The sequence below is a fragment of the Dipodomys ordii genome, unplaced genomic scaffold (genome assembly GCF_000151885.1).
Source record: "Dipodomys ordii isolate 6190 unplaced genomic scaffold, Dord_2.0 Scaffold110, whole genome shotgun sequence".
NCBI lineage: Eukaryota > Metazoa > Chordata > Mammalia > Rodentia > Heteromyidae > Dipodomys > Dipodomys ordii.
The window spans coordinates 505,773-512,524 of record NW_012267326.1 but is presented as its reverse complement, the minus strand read 5'-3'; the positions used below and the strand labels follow the sequence as shown (position 1 = coordinate 512,524).

General features: G+C 42.0%; 1 long non-coding RNA gene across 1 annotated transcript; it reads right to left on the bottom strand.

Annotated features, from left to right (window-relative positions):
• Positions 1-4,371: 4,371 nt before the first annotated feature.
• LOC105994845 lies at positions 4,372-6,465 on the bottom strand. Its single transcript, XR_001175530.1, has 3 exons — positions 6,261-6,465; positions 5,146-5,342; positions 4,372-4,526 (listed from the first exon to the last, which is right to left on the bottom strand). It is a non-coding gene; the product is annotated as an uncharacterized LOC105994845 (long non-coding RNA).
• Between the last annotated feature and the right edge of the window lie 287 nt (positions 6,466-6,752).

The following is a 6,752-nucleotide window of genomic DNA, read 5'->3' as shown; positions in this document are numbered from 1 at the left end:
CCATCCATCCTTCATCTATCCATTCATCCATCCATCCATCCATTCATCCATCCATCCATCCATCCTTTCCACGTTCTTGTCAGGATAGGAAACTTAAACAGCATGGGATAAAGAAAGACTCATTATACATTTTTCTATCAAGAGCAAAGTTTCTTTCTATGGGAGTTATGTACAGACATAGATATTTTACCTCTGGTTTTGTTACTTGGGTGTTGGAAGGAGAGACTCTATATCCTTAAGGAGGTCAGCCATATGTGGATGAGCCAGGTTAAAAAAAGGGCTACAGAACAAGAGACTGTCCAAATATTGAAGGATGACCTGGGAGATACCTGAGGAGAAAGGGGATCCTTTGCTCATGCTTGTCCAAAAAGAAAAGGGCTGCCCTGAAACCCCTGAGGGAGGATAGTCCAGGTCAGCTGTTGTGCCCTAGAGATATCAGGATCCACACAGGTAAAAGCAAAAGGCCCTGACAGTCAGGGTGTATGCAGATTGTAAAAATTGCATCTTTTAGATAGAGTACTGAGAAGTGGGTGGTGCCAGTAGGTATTTGTGCAGGGAGGATGTAGTGGTTGAGCATAATAGGATGAATAAGAAGGACTGTAGCATTAATAATATTATGGTTCCAAACCAGGCAATAGATTCCATCGGATTTAATTACTGGTAAAATAGTCATGTTAGTAGGTCTGAGAAGTTGTTTAGGAAGGTGGAGGATGATGGGTTTTAACCCTTTCCCGTGTGAAAGAGAAATGGAGTATAAGGGTGTGTTGGGGAAATGGGTAGGATACTTAAGTTTAATGAGGACAGGAGTGTGGTGCTGAGCAATAGTAATTGTGAAAATGTCTCAGATGAAAGGATTAAAAAGATCTGGAGGGAGTGGGAAAGGAGATAAAAGTGGTTACAAGAGACAAAGAATCATAAAGGTATCAATTAATAAAGCTATAAAAATCATATAGAACACTTATATGTAATATACATACATATATCAAATATTAATAGATATAAAGATATACACAACAACACAATAATAGTTTGGGACCTGAATACCCCACTTACAACAACAGTCAGAAAAACCAAACACCTCATAGAGATGAAGAGGACAGTCAACTCCTCAGTGTCCTCGTTATCCACACATTGGGCAGGGTCCAATGTGTGGACCCTGCAGGGTCCAATGCATGGAATAGGGCAAGCTCTTGCCCTGTGGCCTTCCTTGCTCACTTGAAGCATGGTCTGGGTGGCATGCCTTGGGTGCCTCTTCTTTGAGAAGCATGTATGGCAGTAGCCTGGAGCTGGTAATTTTCCCTATCATGGACAGCCTTACTGGTTTTTTCCTGTTCTTCCCAGGTATAGAAAACCTTAAAATCCATGCTCACCAGATCTCATTGGGGGTGTTAAGGGCCATCCTCAGCCTTTAAAAAAATATTTTTTGCAATATTGGGAGTTGATTGGGAGATAAAATGGGCATTAAGAACAACCATACCTTCCTTTGACTCTGGTCCAGCTTAGTATAGTGCTGGAGTGCCACTATAAGGTGATCAAGAAATTTGGCCAGGTTTTCAGTGGGTCTTTGGATAACCTCCCCCCTACTTTATCATAGTTGACTGCATGGTAGGCTGCCTTCTGAAGGCCAGCCATTACGTAAGTTACAATTCTTTTCCTGTTTCCTTTTCCAGGAGCATTCTTTTGATAATTCCAATTGGGCTCTTCCCTGGCTACAGCTGCTGCCCATACCAGGAAGGTATTCTCTAGGCAATGAGTGTCGTCAGTGTGTGCCTGGGCTAAAGCCCACACCCTTTTCTTTTCCTTGGGAGTAAGGAGGATAAGATTGTAATCAAGTCATGCCAAGTAAGTTCATAGGACTGAATGAGTTATTTGAATTCTTGGATATAATTATTAGGGTCTTGGGAGATGACCCCAGTGGCTTCTTGATCTGGGAGATAGCAGAGGAGGGGGCATGAACAAGAATAAATACCTCTGTCCCTGCCATTTCCTGCAGAGAATATACGAAAGCTGGTAAAGATTATAAATCACTAGTACAGAATAGAGTGTGAACCATGGGAAGTGAGTGAAAAGGAGATGAAGGGGGAGAAGGCACCGAAGGTTTGACAAGGGGAGGAGGAACAGAATCCTCAATATCGAATAGGAGATCAGGCACCTCGGGTTCAGGAAGAGGCACCAGGCTCTTAGGCAATTTGGCAGTCAGGTGATGCAGCAGGGATAGGCTGCCCACATGCCAGGAGGATAAGGGAAAGTTGGGCAGAGAGAAGAACAAACACAGAGTGCAAAGAAAGCCTGAATGTATGGAACCTCTGACCCTTTACCATTGCAATGGCAGAAACTGTCCAAATCTCTGATAGTATTATAATCAAAAGTCCCATTTTGGGCCCATTGAGACTGATTGTCCAGCCTATGCTATGGCCAGACTTGATTGCAATAAAAGATAAGGCATTTTGGCTTTAGGGAGTCCTTGATTAGAGAATATCTAAAGAATGAAGGAGACATCCTAAGGAAATATCCCAGCTCAGGAGAGACTGATGGGACCCCAATGGAATAAGAAACATGAGGAAGAAGTCTGGTGAGGACATGGAGGAGGGGAGTACATAGGATGTAGAGAGGTAAAGTTCATCAGGATGTAGAGGGGAGGAGTTGGTAAGTCAAATTCTTGATTCAGGCATCCTAAAACAAGAAGAGACTGGCATAGGGGATCCCTCCGGTGTGGTACTATGTCAAAAAAGACAGCAGACCAACAGAGGGGCTATAGACAGAAGTCACTTACCAGACATAGAGAGGATAAGGTATGGTGGATGTGTAGACAGCAAAGTTAAAGGCAAAAAGTCCAAGGTGGGGTTCCTCTGGCTTTTGGCAGATGCTGGAGGGGATGTAGATAGAAGGGAACCCTACTGCATTGTTGGTGGGAGTGTAAACTTGTTCAACCACTTTGAAAAGCAGTATGGAGGTTCCTCAAAAGACTCCACATAGAGCTCCCCTATGGCCCAGCATCCCACTTTTGGGCATCTACCCAAATGATCACAAACAAGACCACACTAAAGCTACCAGCATTATTTACCATAGCTAAGATATGGAGCCAACCCAGATGCCCCTCAGTAGATGAATGGATCAAGAAAATGTGGTATATATACACAATGGAATTCTATGCCTCCATCAAAAAGAATGACACTGCACCATTGGTTAGGAAATGGAAATACCTGGAAAAATTATATTAAGTGAAGTATGCCAGACACAAACAAACATAGGTTCCATGGTTTCCCTTATTTGCAATAACTAGTATGTGTCTAGAATAATCTTATCAGTCAAGCAGAAAAGGTCAAAAGCTATGTACATATGACCATATAAGATGGTGCTAAGCAAAATGAACACCAAGATAGGGACACAAGAGGTTTTTACTTTGCTGCTGTTGTTTTTAATGTACTACGTGATTTTTTTTCTTTCTTTTGTATGTTCTTCTCCCATAGTACAACCCTTGTCACTGTATTTAATTCCGGTGCCCTACATCTTGTATATACATTTTTCTAATTTGGGGAGGGGAAGGAAAATAACAAAATGCTGGAACAAGGATACAAGTTGACCATTGTACCAACAAGATGTATGAGACACTATGTTGAGAATAAATTTTACAACTTGGAGTTGGGGGGAGGCGTTGGAGTGGTGAAGAGGGAAGGGATGGTAGGGGAAGAACAAAGGAGGGAGGGGTAACAATGCTTGATAGAAAATGTACTCATTACCTTACTCATGTAACCATAACCCTTCTGTACAGTAGGTTCTGGGTTGGAAAATTTTAGGAAGTTCCCCCGGGGAAGGGTAGTCAGTGGGCCAAACCATGGGAGCAACACTGAGTTATGAGAATGAATGATTCCCATCATTTGAGACCCTGAAGGGATGGATATAAAAGGTTAAGGAGCGTTGTAGTCTTTTTGGGCTACTTCCTGCTGACATAGAGGCATCAAGGGCTCACTGGGCTGGGGTGTTCAGAGTCCAGGTCTATGCTGGGCAGGATGATGTTGTAAGCAAAGCTCCAAGCTATCTGTACTAATATGTTGGCCTTAACTTGCTCCGGTGGTGGCCTGAGTAAGAGCAAATATCCTTTAGACAGAAACTTTTGAAAAATGTCAAGAAAACAGTGTCCAAGAAGGAGGAGTAAGAGGACGAGTGTTAAAGGTCCTAACGGAGAGGTGAGCCAAGGGGACCATTGTGAGAGAAAATCCCATCAAGATGTCCATTGGAGTGATTTCTATTATCTGTTGAGAAGTTCCTCCAATTGAGTTAAGGCTTCTTGGACTACTCCCCATTCATTAGTAGAATGACTCAAGGTCAAGAAAATCCATAGAGACATGGGCAAAGGTGACAAAGAGTTTTTATTTGGCTGGTCCTGACTGCCTTGTCCTGGGACCAAGAGCAGCCCCAACTTCCAGTAGGGCAGCATTATATAAATCAGAGCCAAATGTATATGGCAGTTTACAGAAGCTCAAAGATTATTCTTCAGCTGTGGTCAGATGAATGCAGACAGCAATCTGGAGGCCAGAGATTCAGGATTGAAATTGGGGATTATCAAAGAATGAAAAAAAAGCTGGGTTATTACATTCCCCACTAGTTTCTATGTGCATATCAAATCATAGATATGCAGATCACCCTCAGATGAATACATCAATGCACCAATCCTAACCCTATTCTTTGGTTTATGTAACCAGGTTATCTCAGAACTGCCTCAGAATGATGAACTGTGACTCTACCCAGCAGGTTACAGGAACAGGACAATTTCCTAGATTTGAACACAGTCAGATTCATATATATCTAGTTGCCTATCTTAGATGTCCAATGGACATCTCAGCTATTACAGGTACTAACAAAATTCTTGGATTTTACCAATGAAATGCACTTAACTTTTCCAATCTCCTCATTTCAGCCCATTATGCATACATTTACTCAGAACAAAAACCTACAAGTGATTAATTTTTCTTTTCTTCCTTCCATCTATAAGAAAAATCTACTGGTATTATTCCTCAACTCCAACCATTGCTCTTCATATAACCGAAGCTACAACTGTAACATCTTTCTAAACTTCTCTAAAACTCTTCACTTTTTAAGAGCAGCTAGAAGATCTACTCAAAGCCAAAATAGTGAAGAACTTACAGCCATTGTAGGAAGCTGCCTCGTAGGAAACACAAGATGATATGGTCTCCTCCAGATGACTGTCTTTGAACTTTCTCCAAACAGACCTCCAGGTTGAAGAGATGGGCTGGATCTGAACTGGACTGTGGTAGTGTTTCCCAGCAGCTTAGATGGATTGTCACACCTCCTACTGGGTTACTGGCCAATTTCTATATAGACTGGTTAAGGATACATTACATAGGCTTAGCAGGCTGAGTGCCCACTGGTTTTTAAGACAATTTTAGGCAGTAGCCGCTGAGTAATATACCAAGGTAACAATTAACCAGATATTTTTCCACACTTGCACACTTGTTACTACTGTCTTTAATGCCTCTTCCTTTAATCTTATCCTGCCTTATTTTCCAAAAAAAAGACTCCAATCTCTTGATCTTAAAGGGATTGATGGGCAAAGATCCATTTTTTTGTAACTTCTTCGAGCTGACTCAGGGGTGCTGACCCTACTTAGCTCAGAACCTATACCTTAGCCTATTTTTACCGAGGGTTGCCGGGATCAGCTATCATTAAATTACCTGTGCAAGAGAGATCTCAATAGAGGCACAATCTCAGGTCCACAAACTTCTTCCTAACAAATACATTCAACTGGCAAGTTCCTGACCAATTATGAAGTAGACAGACATGGGCATTAGAAAGACATGCTTCCTATGAAAAGTCTTCCAGGCTCTGATTTTTTTTTTTTGAAAGCCCAAACAAGTGACTCCAGTGTCTGACACCATCTCTGCCATCTGAGCAGTGGCTTTTAACTGCCTCTGGATGCTCCATCATTGCTAGGGTCCCAGGAGTATCTTCTCTACTCTGGGATAAAAATCCCCACTGGTATTTCCCTTGGTCAGTTGCTGGTCTTGAACTCAAGGCCTGAGTGCTGTCCCTCAGCTCTCCAGCTCAAGGCTAGTGCTCTACCAACTTTGAGCTCCAGCACCTCTTCCTTCTAGCACTTTTCCCTGACCAGTCTCACAAGGAGCTTTTTCTACACAGACTGGCTTTGCACCACAGTTCTCAGATCAATGAATCTCTTACAAAAAGTCAACTCTACTCGAATTAACAGCAACAAGGCAGTCATTAAGTAAGCACTGTCTTACCTGGAAGTTATTAAGGACCAAAGTTACATCTGACAAACTTGTAAAAATCATCTGGCTTCGGTGGGCCTGCATGCAATTGTTACAACGAACCTGAAAAGCAAACTGGAATAGCAGTTAAACAATCATTTTGGTAGCCCTAATTTTTTCTTTCTCCACTAAACAGGACAATTTTACTGTTAAATTCCCTTTGTCTAGGAAGGCAGTCACTCCCTACTACTTCCCAAATGTTTATACAGGGGATGCAAATTTTCCCTTCTCCTAAAGCCATTTTAAATGACCTTTCGAAACACTGGGTCACACCTATTACCTTTTCCCAGCCTGATTAAAACAGCCACTTTTTACTGCAGTCTGGGTTTCTACCTAGAAAACCGCTGAACTCAAAATGAGTTTTTCCTTAATGCAAAAATTACAAGCACCAGCACTTTCCCATGCATGCAGAACATCTTTCTGCACTTTCTAAAATACTACTAATCACAAAATGGTATTGAAACC